The following is an 18,668-nucleotide window of genomic DNA, read 5'->3' as shown; positions in this document are numbered from 1 at the left end:
CAGGAGCCCTCCTGCTAAGGGTAGACAGCTGCTCGTTCCACCCCACCCCCCGCCTTAATTGGTTCTCCTCCCTTCCAACGGTGTTGAGGCGGGTGGGAACAGCAGGGGGTGAAGGTGCTGTGTTTAAAGAGGTGGAGTTATGCAGATCTAAAACGCGTGGATTGCAGCAGCAGCAAGCCGAAAAGTGCAGGCATGTAAGGGATCTAGAGGTTGACAACATGTCTTCTTAACGGGAGTCCAGGAGCTCATCTCCACAAATGGACTTTTCAGGATCCTTGGGTGGCTCCGTAGTTTGAAACCAATTCTGGTTATCGCTTCTCGGCCTTTTGGCTAAGATCAAGTGTAGTATCTGTTCTTATCAGTTTAATATCTGATACGTCCCCTATCTGGGGACCATATATTAAATGGATTTTTAGAACAGGGAGATGGAAAAAGAGCTTGCTCTGTCCACTCCACGCATTGACCTGGTATTGCAGTATCTCCAGGACCGGTGCACCCCTTCTTTAATGCAGTTTCTAAAATCAGAAAGAATTGAATTCAATGTTTTTTGTTCATTTTGCTTGTTTGTCGGATTTTGGGATGGACTCTTTGGCTTTGCTTTTCTTCTCCTCATTGGATTTTTCATGTTCAAAGTTGCAGAAGCCAGATTACAAGCTCATTTTGGTTCAACTTCAGCAACTGTGCATTGCATTGCCATGTAATGTGATGCAATGCTATCTTTCTAGCTCTCCCTTTTTACTTCCTTTTGGATAAACAGACATATTAGGCAAGCATTTTGGAGCTTTCACCTAAATAACTACAGGTGGTGAGATAAGCTGCACAATATAATTGACCTTTCAGTATATTGTTGCACACACACCATCTATTTAGCAAATGCCCTTGTTATCAACAGCAGCCTTTTAAACTCACCTGAGCTAACAGGTATGTGCGCTGGTTACTCTGCTGCGCTTAAAATTTCTTTTTTGGTTTGCTACAATGCCTTTTCTGAAACGTTGTCTCCTTCTGCTGGAACACTGACTTCTTTCATTTAATGCCTGCAGACTATAAAAGAGAACCCAACCCAAAAAGTTTGGTTGATTAGTCTGTGGCATTCTGTTAAACTGTTGCTTATGGCGGTCTCTGTGAGCTTCTCAGCGACATTCAGCCAGCCAGGTATCCTGCCTGCAGTAGATGGAATGTGGCAATGGAACGCTGGCTGCGCGTGTCATAATAGGCTCTGAGCCTTTATATACCTGTGCACAGCAGCAGCCACCTTCAGTCTGCTGCTGGACAGCCAGCAGCAGCAGCAGCAGGAGAGGTATGTAATCAGGAGCCCTCCTGCTAAGGGTAGACAGCTGCTCGTTCCACCCCACCCCCCGCCTTAATTGGTTCTCCTCCCTTCCAACGGTGTTGAGGCGGGTGGGAACAGCAGGGGGTGAAGGTGCTGTGTTTAAAGAGGTGGAGTTATGCAGATCTAAAACGCGTGGATTGCAGCAGCAGCAAGCCGAAAAGTGCAGGCATGTAAGGGATCTAGAGGTTGACAACATGTCTTCTTAACGGGAGTCCAGGAGCTCATCTCCACAAATGGACTTTTCAGGATCCTTGGGTGGCTCCGTAGTTTGAAACCAATTCTGGTTATCGCTTCTCGGCCTTTTGGCTAAGATCAAGTGTAGTATCTGTTCTTATCAGTTTAATATCTGATACGTCCCCTATCTGGGGACCATATATTAAATGGATTTTTAGAACAGGGAGATGGAAAAAGAGCTTGCTCTGTCCACTCCACGCATTGACCTGGTATTGCAGTATCTCCAGGACCGGTGCACCCCTTCTTTAATGCAGTTTCTAAAATCAGAAAGAATTGAATTCAATGTTTTTTGTTCATTTTGCTTGTTTGTCGGATTTTGGGATGGACTCTTTGGCTTTGCTTTTCTTCTCCTCATTGGATTTTTCATGTTCAAAGTTGCAGAAGCCAGATTACAAGCTCATTTTGGTTCAACTTCAGCAACTGTGCATTGCATTGCCATGTAATGTGATGCAATGCTATCTTTCTAGCTCTCCCTTTTTACTTCCTTTTGGATAAACAGACATATTAGGCAAGCATTTTGGAGCTTTCACCTAAATAACTACAGGTGGTGAGATAAGCTGCACAATATAATTGACCTTTCAGTATATTGTTGCACACACACCATCTATTTAGCAAATGCCCTTGTTATCAACAGCAGCCTTTTAAACTCACCTGAGCTAACAGGTATGTGCGCTGGTTACTCTGCTGCGCTTAAAATTTCTTTTTTGGTTTGCTACAATGCCTTTTCTGAAACGTTGTCTCCTTCTGCTGGAACACTGACTTCTTTCATTTAATGCCTGCAGACTATAAAAGAGAACCCAACCCAAAAAGTTTGGTTGATTAGTCTGTGGCATTCTGTTAAACTGTTGCTTATGGCGGTCTCTGTGAGCTTCTCAGCGACATTCAGCCAGCCAGGTATCCTGCCTGCAGTAGATGGAATGTGGCAATGGAACGCTGGCTGCGCGTGTCATAATAGGCTCTGAGCCTTTATATACCTGTGCACAGCAGCAGCCACCTTCAGTCTGCTGCTGGACAGCCAGCAGCAGCAGCAGCAGGAGAGGTATGTAATCAGGAGCCCTCCTGCTAAGGGTAGACAGCTGCTCGTTCCACCCCACCCCCCGCCTTAATTGGTTCTCCTCCCTTCCAACGGTGTTGAGGCGGGTGGGAACAGCAGGGGGTGAAGGTGCTGTGTTTAAAGAGGTGGAGTTATGCAGATCTAAAACGCGTGGATTGCAGCAGCAGCAAGCCGAAAAGTGCAGGCATGTAAGGGATCTAGAGGTTGACAACATGTCTTCTTAACGGGAGTCCAGGAGCTCATCTCCACAAATGGACTTTTCAGGATCCTTGGGTGGCTCCGTAGTTTGAAACCAATTCTGGTTATCGCTTCTCGGCCTTATGGCTGCGATCTAGTGTTGGTTTTACTGGCATTGGTTGTAGTTGGAAGGTGCCTGGGGTACCCCGCCTCTTGGCCTTGGGTTCGGGTCCCACTCTTGTAGTGGGGCTTAGGCCCTTGCTGCTATAATGAGGTGGGCTTAGTCCCTGGGCAACGGGTTGCGATCCCAGCTGTACAGTCCTAGGATTGTTCAGCGACTCCTTAGTTGCGGAAATCCCCCATTATTGGTTGCGGAAATCCCCGTTTTCCTGTTGCGGAAATCCTTGTTTCACCATGGATTCAGATCCAGGTGAAATTCCGACCTATGCCCGGTTACGGCATACGGTGCGGTTTTACTTCCATGAGGGAGGTAAAGATAACAGAGGTTTACGTTTTATTGTGGATGATCTTCTTGTGAAATTTTTTTCAATCCAGAAATCCGAGATCCTGGCAATCCAAGACTACCCGAAGCGTGGTGTATACGATGTCACATTCACTGAAAAAGGTATCCACCAAGATTTTTGCCGTAAAATGAATGATCCTGATATAATTTACCAGAGAAAGCCAATCTTTAAAGGTGTTAAAATTGTCGAACATGAATTAGATGTGATAAAAACTGTAATTGTTAAAATTTACTCTCCTTATACAAAAGAAAGCGATGTTATTTCATTTTTATCCAATTATTTCAGCAAAGTGGTAAGCCATGGAAAAGTTATGAATGAGTGCGGAGTTTGGGCGTGTAAGTGGAAATTTACGGTGACATGTATTAAGGACCCTTCAAGCCCGGGGGGCATAAGACTTCCCCCAGCACGTTTTAGAATTGGAAACACGAATGGTGACCTCTTTTTTAATGGGATGCCGGCATTCTGTAGGAAATGCAAAAAATACGGCCATTCTAACTGTGACATTACTTGTGTAGCCTGTGGGAGCAAAGACCATAAAACTGAAAATTGTACAACTGGAATTTTTTGTAGCAACTGTGTTTCCAGAGGTCATGCTTTTTCTCATTGTCCTTTTAGGAATACCTCAAAGAGAGCTCAAGCTGGGCAAACAGAGAGACCTTCACCCCCTGAACCAGAAAAGCCCTCACCCCCTGACCAACCCTCGGCTGGTTCGGACAAGCCCGCGGAGGAGAATGAGGGGGAGAGTATGGAAATACCGACCGAGGATGGTGAGCCATGGTGTACTGTTGGAAACTCGAAGCAAAAGAGGGAACGGCGTGGTAACCCACAAACAGAAACCCCTGCGGAGGGACCGAGGGTGGGTGCTACAGGCCAATCCTCACCTTCGAATCCTCCTGGGAATACTCAAGGGCGCGAACAGTCTGGGCCAAAAAAACGCAGGTTGCACGGAGTGGATAGGGCACCTAAGGAAGTACCCCCACCGGAACCCCCGGATGGAAGTGGGAAACCTCAAACGGTGCCTTTACAGGGTGAGGAGGTTGCCAATGTCCCACCCCCTTCAGAAATGGAGGGGGAGATGGAGATGGCTGACTCAGTGATCCTGGAAACTCCTGAAAATAAGTGGTCAACGTCTGAGACGCATGTGCTCGATACGATTCCCCCAGATGGTGCCTCGATAGGGGTCCAAATGGGGGTTCGTGAGCAAAGAGGCAGGCAATACGACCAAGCAGAGTTGGACAGAATGGAACAAGAGTATATCCTGGGAGGTCTACGGTCTGGGACACTAACAGATGAGGAGTCCTCCGTGACGGGCTCTCTGTTGACGATCAATGATCCCTCATCTCCTGGAATAGAAATATAAACCAGCTGAGGTAAGAGTTTGAAAGAATGCTAAATTTCCTTTTTTTCTCTTATGGCAGGGATTAGCGGTTTTTCTCTTAACGCTAGAGGGTTGAAAACTAAGACCAGAAGAGTTGCTCTCTTTGATTTTTTATCCTCTCTAACAGCTACAGTTTTCTTTTTACAGGAATGCTGCATCCCACACAGTTTAAATTATACAGAATATGAGACTGATTGGGCACATGGACCCTCAGTATGGTCAGGATCAAACGGGTCCAGGTCAGCAGGGGTCGCCATTCTTTTTAAAGGGAATGTTTTTATTGACTCTGTTCAAGAGGTTTTACCAGGTAGAATTTTATTAGTAAAAGCTTTTATTGATGGTTTTAAATGGCAATTTTTAAACTTTTATGGAGCCACAGATAAGCAAGAAAGAGCTGATATGTTGAATATGTTACCCTTATTTATTAATGATTCTGTCCCTCTTATTTTATCAGGAGATTTTAATTGCATTTTAGGTGGAGAAAAAAGGTTCTCAAGCTCCACAAGTAGGAATTATGATAAAACGTCTTTTATGTTAAAAAATGTCATACAAGATTTTAATTTAACAGATGTTTTTAAGGAGTGTAATAAAGACTTGCCTGCAGAGGAATGGGTAACCTGGAGCAACGTGAATTGTAGCTCCAGGATTGATTTTATTTTCTGCTCTAAAAATGTATTGCCTTTTAAATGTGAGCTTTTATCTAATGTTTTTTCTGATCACAAACTTTTATCCTTTTATGTGAAATGTAATGATTTTAAGAAAAAAGGAAAAGGTACCTGGAAGTTAAACATTTCCCTTTTAGAAGACCCCCAAGTTTTATCTGATTTTACTGAATTTTATTTACATTTTAAAAGAATAAGAGACCCCCATATCCCTATAAGTAGGTGGTGGGAAAAGATGAAAAAGAACATAAGAGATTTTTTTATGAAGGTTGGGGTCCAGAAAGCTAAAGAGAAAAGAGAATTTTATTGCCAACTCAACACTAGATTGGAGACCTTATATAAATTGAAGAGCCATGAGATTGAAGTAGATAAAGAAATTAGTGACTTAAAAAGTGAAATTCAGCATACCTTAGAACAGAGAGGTAAAGAGTTAATTTTCCATGCAAAGGTCCAACATGTTGAAAATAATGAAACCTGTTCACGATATTTTTTTAAATGTATGGTGAAAAATCGTGTTTTTATTGAATCAATGGAAGGTAAACAAGACATAGAGGGTATTTTAGCTAAAGTGCATGAATTTTATTCCGAGCTTTTTAACACAAAATCTGTTGATGACCATTTTATGAAAAGTACTTTGGATGAAATTACAACTGTTTTAGACCCTGTCTCACAAGATGTTTTATTACAGAGTCTAACTGAAGATGAGATATCTGAGACCATAAGAAGCTTTAAGTCTGGTAAAGTACCGGGGCCTGATGGTATACCCATAGAATTTTATAAGGTTTTTTATGATATTTTACAGGAGGATTTATTTTATGTTTTTAACGAGGTTTTTAATACAAAAACTCTACCGAACTCCTGGAAGAAAGGTGAGGTCTCCCTTATATACAAAAAGGAAGACAAAACGCAACTAAGAAATTGGAGACCTATCACCCTTCTAAATTGTGATTACAAAATAATGGCAAAAATTTGTGCAAATAGACTTAAAAAGGTAATAGGTAACATAATCCACCCAAACCAAGTGTGTGGCATACCAGGAAGGAGTGTTTGGGAAAATTTGAATCTAATCAAAGATGTAATAGATGACACAAAGTCGAGGGGAAGTAAGCTGGCAGTCCTGTCTCTCGACTTTGAAAAAGCATTTGATAGAGTGTCACACCAATTCCTTTTTAATGTTTTAGCTAAAATGGGTATACCAGAAGGTTTTTTATGCTCTCTCAAAGCATTTTATCATGGTTGCACTAGTAAGGTTTTAGTAAATGGTTTTAAGACAAGTGATGTGTTTTTAAATTCTGGTGTAAAACAAGGTTGCCCTCTGTCCCCCTTGTTATTTATTTGTGCCCTTGAACCCCTACTCAGTGTCTTAAGGAGAGACAAGCAAATCCGAGGCGTCCATTTGCCAGGTGGGGGAGGGCTAGAAGCAAAAGTTACTGGATATATGGATGATGTAGCCATAACATGTAAAGATGACCTGTCTATCCGGAAAACACTACGGCAAGTGGAATACTTCTGTGGTGGATCTGGTTTTAAAGTAAATTTTAACAAAAGCTGTATTTTAAATGTGGGGAATATGATTTTAAATGATGTACCGGTTCCTGAATGTGACTCTGTAAAGATTCTAGGTGTGATTTTTAACGAAACAAACAAAGGTAAAGAAAGCTGGGATCTTGTGGCACAAAAGGTAAATCAAAAACTATGTATGTGGAGGTTGAGGAAATTAACAATGGAAGGGAAGGTACTAGTTATAAAAATGGTAATTGTGCCTTTGTTATTGTACTTAAGTTTGGTGTTTCCCCCCCACACACATACCTTTACGAAAATAATCAAAGCTTGTTTCACTTTTTTCTGGAGCTCCAAGATGGAGAAATTGAAAAGAGAGTTAGTGGTCAAGCCTAAAGAGAAAGGCGGTAAAGATTTCCCCGATTTTAGAGCTTTTGTTTTAATAAGATTTTTTGTTTTATGTTTTAATGCACTGTCGAAAAATAGTTATTGGTCATATTTCATCCGTTTTAACACAGGTTATTTTATGAAACGTCATGGATGGTTTGAAACAGTTTTAAGTTCCCCATATGCTCTTAATACACCAGAAAGCTATAAGATTTTAGGAACTATTGTAAACACGTATGACTTAAAAGGGAAAAGTGCAGAAGACTTAAGAGATAGCAAGATGATTTTAAATGGTTTCAAACAAAAGGAATCAATTGTACAGATTGGGAATTTTAATGATAATAAATGTACTGACATATGGAAAGTTATTAATGAACCCTATCTTTTTAATTCCCAGAAGGACCTGGCCTGGAGCTGTGTGCATGATTGTCTTCCATGTCGGGCATTCCAACACCGAAGAGGACTCGTGAGAACTGCCAGATGTCCAAGACAAAGATGCCTCGGAGATGAGACTGTTTTACATGTTTTATGGACTTGTCACTTTGCACGACAAACATGGACTACAATATTTCCTTTGCTTCAAAAAATGACAAACATTAAGGATCTTACTTTTGAAACTGTCTTATTTGGTCGTGTGGAGTGCCCCAACGCCAGCAAGAGGATCATCGCATGGAAGACAATCAGTACCATCAAAGAAGCTCTATGGAAGGCCAGGAACATCCTTCTTTTTAAACACGATGTTTTATCTGTGAAAGATGTTTTAGAGTTGGCTTTTAGTGAAATGTATATGTATTATTTATTGGATAAAAAGAGAAATGTAATTTTATCAAAACAATGGCTGGTAAAAGAATGGAACACAGCAATCTAAACACATTGTCTGTATTTTAATGTAATTTTACTGCCTTATTGAACTGAAATCAATTTATGTACGAATGCATTTTAAAATGTAATGATTTTATGTTCATATCTAATGTATTGTAATTAAGTTTTATCCAATAAACGGGTGTACCTATGTTTGGGTACATTCCAAGTCAAAAAAAAAATCTGTTCTTATCAGTTTAATATCTGATACGTCCCCTATCTGGGGACCATATATTAAATGGATTTTTAGAACAGGGAGATGGAAAAAGAGCTTGCTCTGTCCACTCCACGCATTGACCTGGTATTGCAGTATCTCCAGGACCGGTGCACCCCTTCTTTAATGCAGTTTCTAAAATCAGAAAGAATTGAATTCAATGTTTTTTGTTCATTTTGCTTGTTTGTCGGATTTTGGGATGGACTCTTTGGCTTTGCTTTTCTTCTCCTCATTGGATTTTTCATGTTCAAAGTTGCAGAAGCCAGATTACAAGCTCATTTTGGTTCAACTTCAGCAACTGTGCATTGCATTGCCATGTAATGTGATGCAATGCTATCTTTCTAGCTCTCCCTTTTTACTTCCTTTTGGATAAACAGACATATTAGGCAAGCATTTTGGAGCTTTCACCTAAATAACTACAGGTGGTGAGATAAGCTGCACAATATAATTGACCTTTCAGTATATTGTTGCACACACACCATCTATTTAGCAAATGCCCTTGTTATCAACAGCAGCCTTTTAAACTCACCTGAGCTAACAGGTATGTGCGCTGGTTACTCTGCTGCGCTTAAAATTTCTTTTTTGGTTTGCTACAATGCCTTTTCTGAAACGTTGTCTCCTTCTGCTGGAACACTGACTTTCATTTAATGCCTGCAGACTATAAAAGAGAACCCAACCCAAAAAGTTTGGTTGATTAGTCTGTGGCATTCTGTTAAACTGTTGCTTATGGCGGTCTCTGTGAGCTTCTCAGCGACATTCAGCCAGCCAGGTATCCTGCCTGCAGTAGATGGAATGTGGCAATGGAACGCTGGCTGCGCGTGTCATAATAGGCTCTGAGCCTTTATATACCTGTGCACAGCAGCAGCCACCTTCAGTCTGCTGCTGGACAGCCAGCAGCAGCAGCAGCAGGAGAGGTATGTAATCAGGAGCCCTCCTGCTAAGGGTAGACAGCTGCTCGTTCCACCCCACCCCCCGCCTTAATTGGTTCTCCTCCCTTCCAACGGTGTTGAGGCGGGTGGGAACAGCAGGGGGTGAAGGTGCTGTGTTTAAAGAGGTGGAGTTATGCAGATCTAAAACGCGTGGATTGCAGCAGCAGCAAGCCGAAAAGTGCAGGCATGTAAGGGATCTAGAGGTTGACAACATGTCTTCTTAACGGGAGTCCAGGAGCTCATCTCCACAAATGGACTTTTCAGGATCCTTGGGTGGCTCCGTAGTTTGAAACCAATTCTGGTTATCGCTTCTCGGCCTTTTGGCTAAGATCAAGTGTAGTATCTGTTCTTATCAGTTTAATATCTGATACGTCCCCTATCTGAGGACCATATATTAAATGGATTTTTAGAACAGGGAGATGGAAAAAGAGCTTGCTCTGTCCACTCCACGCATTGACCTGGTATTGCAGTATCTCCAGGACCGGTGCACCCCTTCTTTAATGCAGTTTCTAAAATCAGAAAGAATTGAATTCAATGTTTTTTGTTCATTTTGCTTGTTTGTCGGATTTTGGGATGGACTCTTTGGCTTTGCTTTTCTTCTCCTCATTGGATTTTTCATGTTCAAAGTTGCAGAAGCCAGATTACAAGCTCATTTTGGTTCAACTTCAGCAACTGTGCATTGCATTGCCATGTAATGTGATGCAATGCTATCTTTCTAGCTCTCCCTTTTTACTTCCTTTTGGATAAACAGACATATTAGGCAAGCATTTTGGAGCTTTCACCTAAATAACTACAGGTGGTGAGATAAGCTGCACAATATAATTGACCTTTCAGTATATTGTTGCACACACACCATCTATTTAGCAAATGCCCTTGTTATCAACAGCAGCCTTTTAAACTCACCTGAGCTAACAGGTATGTGCGCTGGTTACTCTGCTGCGCTTAAAATTTCTTTTTTGGTTTGCTACAATGCCTTTTCTGAAACGTTGTCTCCTTCTGCTGGAACACTGACTTCTTTCATTTAATGCCTGCAGACTATAAAAGAGAACCCAACCCAAAAAGTTTGGTTGATTAGTCTGTGGCATTCTGTTAAACTGTTGCTTATGGCGGTCTCTGTGAGCTTCTCAGCGACATTCAGCCAGCCAGGTATCCTGCCTGCAGTAGATGGAATGTGGCAATGGAACGCTGGCTGCGCGTGTCATAATAGGCTCTGAGCCTTTATATACCTGTGCACAGCAGCAGCCACCTTCAGTCTGCTGCTGGACAGCCAGCAGCAGCAGCAGCAGGAGAGGTATGTAATCAGGAGCCCTCCTGCTAAGGGTAGACAGCTGCTCGTTCCACCCCACCCCCCGCCTTAATTGGTTCTCCTCCCTTCCAACGGTGTTGAGGCGGGTGGGAACAGCAGGGGGTGAAGGTGCTGTGTTTAAAGAGGTGGAGTTATGCAGATCTAAAACGCGTGGATTGCAGCAGCAGCAAGCCGAAAAGTGCAGGCATGTAAGGGATCTAGAGGTTGACAACATGTCTTCTTAACGGGAGTCCAGGAGCTCATCTCCACAAATGGACTTTTCAGGATCCTTGGGTGGCTCCGTAGTTTGAAACCAATTCTGGTTATCGCTTCTCGGCCTTATGGCTGCGATCTAGTGTTGGTTTTACTGGCATTGGTTGTAGTTGGAAGGTGCCTGGGGTACCCCGCCTCTTGGCCTTGGGTTCGGGTCCCACTCTTGTAGTGGGGCTTAGGCCCTTGCTGCTATAATGAGGTGGGCTTAGTCCCTGGGCAACGGGTTGCGATCCCAGCTGTACAGTCCTAGGATTGTTCAGCGACTCCTTAGTTGCGGAAATCCCCCATTATTGGTTGCGGAAATCCCCGTTTTCCTGTTGCGGAAATCCTTGTTTCACCATGGATTCAGATCCAGGTGAAATTCCGACCTATGCCCGGTTACGGCATACGGTGCGGTTTTACTTCCATGAGGGAGGTAAAGATAACAGAGGTTTACGTTTTATTGTGGATGATCTTCTTGTGAAATTTTTTTCAATCCAGAAATCCGAGATCCTGGCAATCCAAGACTACCCGAAGCGTGGTGTATACGATGTCACATTCACTGAAAAAGGTATCCACCAAGATTTTTGCCGTAAAATGAATGATCCTGATATAATTTACCAGAGAAAGCCAATCTTTAAAGGTGTTAAAATTGTCGAACATGAATTAGATGTGATAAAAACTGTAATTGTTAAAATTTACTCTCCTTATACAAAAGAAAGCGATGTTATTTCATTTTTATCCAATTATTTCAGCAAAGTGGTAAGCCATGGAAAAGTTATGAATGAGTGCGGAGTTTGGGCGTGTAAGTGGAAATTTACGGTGACATGTATTAAGGACCCTTCAAGCCCGGGGGGCATAAGACTTCCCCCAGCACGTTTTAGAATTGGAAACACGAATGGTGACCTCTTTTTTAATGGGATGCCGGCATTCTGTAGGAAATGCAAAAAATACGGCCATTCTAACTGTGACATTACTTGTGTAGCCTGTGGGAGCAAAGACCATAAAACTGAAAATTGTACAACTGGAATTTTTTGTAGCAACTGTGTTTCCAGAGGTCATGCTTTTTCTCATTGTCCTTTTAGGAATACCTCAAAGAGAGCTCAAGCTGGGCAAACAGAGAGACCTTCACCCCCTGAACCAGAAAAGCCCTCACCCCCTGACCAACCCTCGGCTGGTTCGGACAAGCCCGCGGAGGAGAATGAGGGGGAGAGTATGGAAATACCGACCGAGGATGGTGAGCCATGGTGTACTGTTGGAAACTCGAAGCAAAAGAGGGAACGGCGTGGTAACCCACAAACAGAAACCCCTGCGGAGGGACCGAGGGTGGGTGCTACAGGCCAATCCTCACCTTCGAATCCTCCTGGGAATACTCAAGGGCGCGAACAGTCTGGGCCAAAAAAACGCAGGTTGCACGGAGTGGATAGGGCACCTAAGGAAGTACCCCCACCGGAACCCCCGGATGGAAGTGGGAAACCTCAAACGGTGCCTTTACAGGGTGAGGAGGTTGCCAATGTCCCACCCCCTTCAGAAATGGAGGGGGAGATGGAGATGGCTGACTCAGTGATCCTGGAAACTCCTGAAAATAAGTGGTCAACGTCTGAGACGCATGTGCTCGATACGATTCCCCCAGATGGTGCCTCGATAGGGGTCCAAATGGGGGTTCGTGAGCAAAGAGGCAGGCAATACGACCAAGCAGAGTTGGACAGAATGGAACAAGAGTATATCCTGGGAGGTCTACGGTCTGGGACACTAACAGATGAGGAGTCCTCCGTGACGGGCTCTCTGTTGACGATCAATGATCCCTCATCTCCTGGAATAGAAATATAAACCAGCTGAGGTAAGAGTTTGAAAGAATGCTAAATTTCCTTTTTTTCTCTTATGGCAGGGATTAGCGGTTTTTCTCTTAACGCTAGAGGGTTGAAAACTAAGACCAGAAGAGTTGCTCTCTTTGATTTTTTATCCTCTCTAACAGCTACAGTTTTCTTTTTACAGGAATGCTGCATCCCACACAGTTTAAATTATACAGAATATGAGACTGATTGGGCACATGGACCCTCAGTATGGTCAGGATCAAACGGGTCCAGGTCAGCAGGGGTCGCCATTCTTTTTAAAGGGAATGTTTTTATTGACTCTGTTCAAGAGGTTTTACCAGGTAGAATTTTATTAGTAAAAGCTTTTATTGATGGTTTTAAATGGCAATTTTTAAACTTTTATGGAGCCACAGATAAGCAAGAAAGAGCTGATATGTTGAATATGTTACCCTTATTTATTAATGATTCTGTCCCTCTTATTTTATCAGGAGATTTTAATTGCATTTTAGGTGGAGAAAAAAGGTTCTCAAGCTCCACAAGTAGGAATTATGATAAAACGTCTTTTATGTTAAAAAATGTCATACAAGATTTTAATTTAACAGATGTTTTTAAGGAGTGTAATAAAGACTTGCCTGCAGAGGAATGGGTAACCTGGAGCAACGTGAATTGTAGCTCCAGGATTGATTTTATTTTCTGCTCTAAAAATGTATTGCCTTTTAAATGTGAGCTTTTATCTAATGTTTTTTCTGATCACAAACTTTTATCCTTTTATGTGAAATGTAATGATTTTAAGAAAAAAGGAAAAGGTACCTGGAAGTTAAACATTTCCCTTTTAGAAGACCCCCAAGTTTTATCTGATTTTACTGAATTTTATTTACATTTTAAAAGAATAAGAGACCCCCATATCCCTATAAGTAGGTGGTGGGAAAAGATGAAAAAGAACATAAGAGATTTTTTTATGAAGGTTGGGGTCCAGAAAGCTAAAGAGAAAAGAGAATTTTATTGCCAACTCAACACTAGATTGGAGACCTTATATAAATTGAAGAGCCATGAGATTGAAGTAGATAAAGAAATTAGTGACTTAAAAAGTGAAATTCAGCATACCTTAGAACAGAGAGGTAAAGAGTTAATTTTCCATGCAAAGGTCCAACATGTTGAAAATAATGAAACCTGTTCACGATATTTTTTTAAATGTATGGTGAAAAATCGTGTTTTTATTGAATCAATGGAAGGTAAACAAGACATAGAGGGTATTTTAGCTAAAGTGCATGAATTTTATTCCGAGCTTTTTAACACAAAATCTGTTGATGACCATTTTATGAAAAGTACTTTGGATGAAATTACAACTGTTTTAGACCCTGTCTCACAAGATGTTTTATTACAGAGTCTAACTGAAGATGAGATATCTGAGACCATAAGAAGCTTTAAGTCTGGTAAAGTACCGGGGCCTGATGGTATACCCATAGAATTTTATAAGGTTTTTTATGATATTTTACAGGAGGATTTATTTTATGTTTTTAACGAGGTTTTTAATACAAAAACTCTACCGAACTCCTGGAAGAAAGGTGAGGTCTCCCTTATATACAAAAAGGAAGACAAAACGCAACTAAGAAATTGGAGACCTATCACCCTTCTAAATTGTGATTACAAAATAATGGCAAAAATTTGTGCAAATAGACTTAAAAAGGTAATAGGTAACATAATCCACCCAAACCAAGTGTGTGGCATACCAGGAAGGAGTGTTTGGGAAAATTTGAATCTAATCAAAGATGTAATAGATGACACAAAGTCGAGGGGAAGTAAGCTGGCAGTCCTGTCTCTCGACTTTGAAAAAGCATTTGATAGAGTGTCACACCAATTCCTTTTTAATGTTTTAGCTAAAATGGGTATACCAGAAGGTTTTTTATGCTCTCTCAAAGCATTTTATCATGGTTGCACTAGTAAGGTTTTAGTAAATGGTTTTAAGACAAGTGATGTGTTTTTAAATTCTGGTGTAAAACAAGGTTGCCCTCTGTCCCCCTTGTTATTTATTTGTGCCCTTGAACCCCTACTCAGTGTCTTAAGGAGAGACAAGCAAATCCGAGGCGTCCATTTGCCAGGTGGGGGAGGGCTAGAAGCAAAAGTTACTGGATATATGGATGATGTAGCCATAACATGTAAAGATGACCTGTCTATCCGGAAAACACTACGGCAAGTGGAATACTTCTGTGGTGGATCTGGTTTTAAAGTAAATTTTAACAAAAGCTGTATTTTAAATGTGGGGAATATGATTTTAAATGATGTACCGGTTCCTGAATGTGACTCTGTAAAGATTCTAGGTGTGATTTTTAACGAAACAAACAAAGGTAAAGAAAGCTGGGATCTTGTGGCACAAAAGGTAAATCAAAAACTATGTATGTGGAGGTTGAGGAAATTAACAATGGAAGGGAAGGTACTAGTTATAAAAATGGTAATTGTGCCTTTGTTATTGTACTTAAGTTTGGTGTTTCCCCCCCACACACATACCTTTACGAAAATAATCAAAGCTTGTTTCACTTTTTTCTGGAGCTCCAAGATGGAGAAATTGAAAAGAGAGTTAGTGGTCAAGCCTAAAGAGAAAGGCGGTAAAGATTTCCCCGATTTTAGAGCTTTTGTTTTAATAAGATTTTTTGTTTTATGTTTTAATGCACTGTCGAAAAATAGTTATTGGTCATATTTCATCCGTTTTAACACAGGTTATTTTATGAAACGTCATGGATGGTTTGAAACAGTTTTAAGTTCCCCATATGCTCTTAATACACCAGAAAGCTATAAGATTTTAGGAACTATTGTAAACACGTATGACTTAAAAGGGAAAAGTGCAGAAGACTTAAGAGATAGCAAGATGATTTTAAATGGTTTCAAACAAAAGGAATCAATTGTACAGATTGGGAATTTTAATGATAATAAATGTACTGACATATGGAAAGTTATTAATGAACCCTATCTTTTTAATTCCCAGAAGGACCTGGCCTGGAGCTGTGTGCATGATTGTCTTCCATGTCGGGCATTCCAACACCGAAGAGGACTCGTGAGAACTGCCAGATGTCCAAGACAAAGATGCCTCGGAGATGAGACTGTTTTACATGTTTTATGGACTTGTCACTTTGCACGACAAACATGGACTACAATATTTCCTTTGCTTCAAAAAATGACAAACATTAAGGATCTTACTTTTGAAACTGTCTTATTTGGTCGTGTGGAGTGCCCCAACGCCAGCAAGAGGATCATCGCATGGAAGACAATCAGTACCATCAAAGAAGCTCTATGGAAGGCCAGGAACATCCTTCTTTTTAAACACGATGTTTTATCTGTGAAAGATGTTTTAGAGTTGGCTTTTAGTGAAATGTATATGTATTATTTATTGGATAAAAAGAGAAATGTAATTTTATCAAAACAATGGCTGGTAAAAGAATGGAACACAGCAATCTAAACACATTGTCTGTATTTTAATGTAATTTTACTGCCTTATTGAACTGAAATCAATTTATGTACGAATGCATTTTAAAATGTAATGATTTTATGTTCATATCTAATGTATTGTAATTAAGTTTTATCCAATAAACGGGTGTACCTATGTTTGGGTACATTCCAAGTCAAAAAAAAAATCTGTTCTTATCAGTTTAATATCTGATACGTCCCCTATCTGGGGACCATATATTAAATGGATTTTTAGAACAGGGAGATGGAAAAAGAGCTTGCTCTGTCCACTCCACGCATTGACCTGGTATTGCAGTATCTCCAGGACCGGTGCACCCCTTCTTTAATGCAGTTTCTAAAATCAGAAAGAATTGAATTCAATGTTTTTTGTTCATTTTGCTTGTTTGTCGGATTTTGGGATGGACTCTTTGGCTTTGCTTTTCTTCTCCTCATTGGATTTTTCATGTTCAAAGTTGCAGAAGCCAGATTACAAGCTCATTTTGGTTCAACTTCAGCAACTGTGCATTGCATTGCCATGTAATGTGATGCAATGCTATCTTTCTAGCTCTCCCTTTTTACTTCCTTTTGGATAAACAGACATATTAGGCAAGCATTTTGGAGCTTTCACCTAAATAACTACAGGTGGTGAGATAAGCTGCACAATATAATTGACCTTTCAGTATATTGTTGCACACACACCATCTATTTAGCAAATGCCCTTGTTATCAACAGCAGCCTTTTAAACTCACCTGAGCTAACAGGTATGTGCGCTGGTTACTCTGCTGCGCTTAAAATTTCTTTTTTGGTTTGCTACAATGCCTTTTCTGAAACGTTGTCTCCTTCTGCTGGAACACTGACTTTCATTTAATGCCTGCAGACTATAAAAGAGAACCCAACCCAAAAAGTTTGGTTGATTAGTCTGTGGCATTCTGTTAAACTGTTGCTTATGGCGGTCTCTGTGAGCTTCTCAGCGACATTCAGCCAGCCAGGTATCCTGCCTGCAGTAGATGGAATGTGGCAATGGAACGCTGGCTGCGCGTGTCATAATAGGCTCTGAGCCTTTATATACCTGTGCACAGCAGCAGCCACCTTCAGTCTGCTGCTGGACAGCCAGCAGCAGCAGCAGCAGGAGAGGTATGTAATCAGGAGCCCTCCTGCTAAGGGTAGACAGCTGCTCGTTCCACCCCACCCCCCGCCTTAATTGGTTCTCCTCCCTTCCAACGGTGTTGAGGCGGGTGGGAACAGCAGGGGGTGAAGGTGCTGTGTTTAAAGAGGTGGAGTTATGCAGATCTAAAACGCGTGGATTGCAGCAGCAGCAAGCCGAAAAGTGCAGGCATGTAAGGGATCTAGAGGTTGACAACATGTCTTCTTAACGGGAGTCCAGGAGCTCATCTCCACAAATGGACTTTTCAGGATCCTTGGGTGGCTCCGTAGTTTGAAACCAATTCTGGTTATCGCTTCTCGGCCTTTTGGCTAAGATCAAGTGTAGTATCTGTTCTTATCAGTTTAATATCTGATACGTCCCCTATCTGAGGACCATATATTAAATGGATTTTTAGAACAGGGAGATGGAAAAAGAGCTTGCTCTGTCCACTCCACGCATTGACCTGGTATTGCAGTATCTCCAGGACCGGTGCACCCCTTCTTTAATGCAGTTTCTAAAATCAGAAAGAATTGAATTCAATGTTTTTTGTTCATTTTGCTTGTTTGTCGGATTTTGGGATGGACTCTTTGGCTTTGCTTTTCTTCTCCTCATTGGATTTTTCATGTTCAAAGTTGCAGAAGCCAGATTACAAGCTCATTTTGGTTCAACTTCAGCAACTGTGCATTGCATTGCTATGTAATGTGATGCAATGCTATCTTTCTAGCTCTCCCTTTTTACTTCCTTTTGGATAAACAGACATATTAGGCAAGCATTTTGGAGCTTTCACCTAAATAACTACAGGTGGTGAGATAAGCTGCACAATATAATTGACCTTTCAGTATATTGTTGCACACACACCATCTATTTAGCAAATGCCCTTGTTATCAACAGCAGCCTTTTAAACTCACCTGAGCTAACAGGTATGTGCGCTGGTTACTCTGCTGCGCTTAAAATTTCTTTTTTGGTTTGCTACAATGCCTTTTCTGAAACGTTGTCTCCTTCTGCTGGAACACTGACTTCTTTCATTTAATGCCTGCAGACTATAAAAGAGAACCCAACCCAAAAAGTTTGGTTGATTAGTCTGTGGCATTCTGTTAAACTGTTGCTTATGGCGGTCTCTGTGAGCTTCTCAGCGACATTCAGCCAGCCAGGTATCCTGCCTGCAGTAGATGGAATGTGGCAATGGAACGCTGGCTGCGCGTGTCATAATAGGCTCTGAGCCTTTATATACCTGTGCACAGCAGCAGCCACCTTCAGTCTGCTGCTGGACAGCCAGCAGCAGCAGCAGCAGGAGAGGTATGTAATCAGGAGCCCTCCTGCTAAGGGTAGACAGCTGCTCGTTCCACCCCACCCCCCGCCTTAATTGGTTCTCCTCCCTTCCAACGGTGTTGAGGCGGGTGGGAACAGCAGGGGGTGAAGGTGCTGTGTTTAAAGAGGTGGAGTTATGCAGATCTAAAACGCGTGGATTGCAGCAGCAGCAAGCCG

The 18,668-nt window shown here is 41.6% G+C and overlaps 6 non-coding genes across 6 annotated transcripts; all 6 read left to right on the top strand.

Annotated features, from left to right (window-relative positions):
- The first annotated feature begins 310 nt into the window (after nt 1–310).
- LOC141212161 (U2 spliceosomal RNA) lies at nt 311–501 on the top strand. The gene has a single exon (XR_012281978.1). It is a non-coding gene; the product is annotated as a U2 spliceosomal RNA (small nuclear RNA).
- Nucleotides 502–1,616: 1,115 nt separating this feature from the next.
- Nucleotides 1,617–1,807, top strand: LOC141212160 (U2 spliceosomal RNA). The gene has a single exon (XR_012281977.1). It is a non-coding gene; the product is annotated as a U2 spliceosomal RNA (small nuclear RNA).
- Nucleotides 1,808–8,253: 6,446 nt separating this feature from the next.
- Nucleotides 8,254–8,442, top strand: LOC141211641 (U2 spliceosomal RNA). Its single transcript, XR_012281601.1, has one exon. It is a non-coding gene; the product is annotated as a U2 spliceosomal RNA (small nuclear RNA).
- A 1,112-nt stretch (nt 8,443–9,554) lies between these two features.
- On the top strand, nt 9,555–9,745 carry LOC141211510 (U2 spliceosomal RNA). Its single transcript, XR_012281483.1, has one exon. It is a non-coding gene; the product is annotated as a U2 spliceosomal RNA (small nuclear RNA).
- Nucleotides 9,746–16,191: 6,446 nt separating this feature from the next.
- LOC141211640 (U2 spliceosomal RNA) lies at nt 16,192–16,380 on the top strand. Its single transcript, XR_012281600.1, has one exon. It is a non-coding gene; the product is annotated as a U2 spliceosomal RNA (small nuclear RNA).
- Nucleotides 16,381–17,492: 1,112 nt separating this feature from the next.
- LOC141211509 (U2 spliceosomal RNA) lies at nt 17,493–17,683 on the top strand. The gene has a single exon (XR_012281482.1). It is a non-coding gene; the product is annotated as a U2 spliceosomal RNA (small nuclear RNA).
- The last annotated feature ends 985 nt before the right edge of the window (nt 17,684–18,668 follow it).

This window comes from Phyllobates terribilis, unplaced genomic scaffold (genome assembly GCF_046119375.1).
Source record: "Phyllobates terribilis strain yellow unplaced genomic scaffold, ASM4611937v1 Scaffold_170__1_contigs__length_4071412, whole genome shotgun sequence".
Classification (NCBI taxonomy): Eukaryota; Metazoa; Chordata; class Amphibia; order Anura; family Dendrobatidae; genus Phyllobates; species Phyllobates terribilis.
The sequence above is the reverse complement of the archived record's forward strand: the minus strand, read 5'-3'. Positions and strand labels throughout refer to the sequence as shown.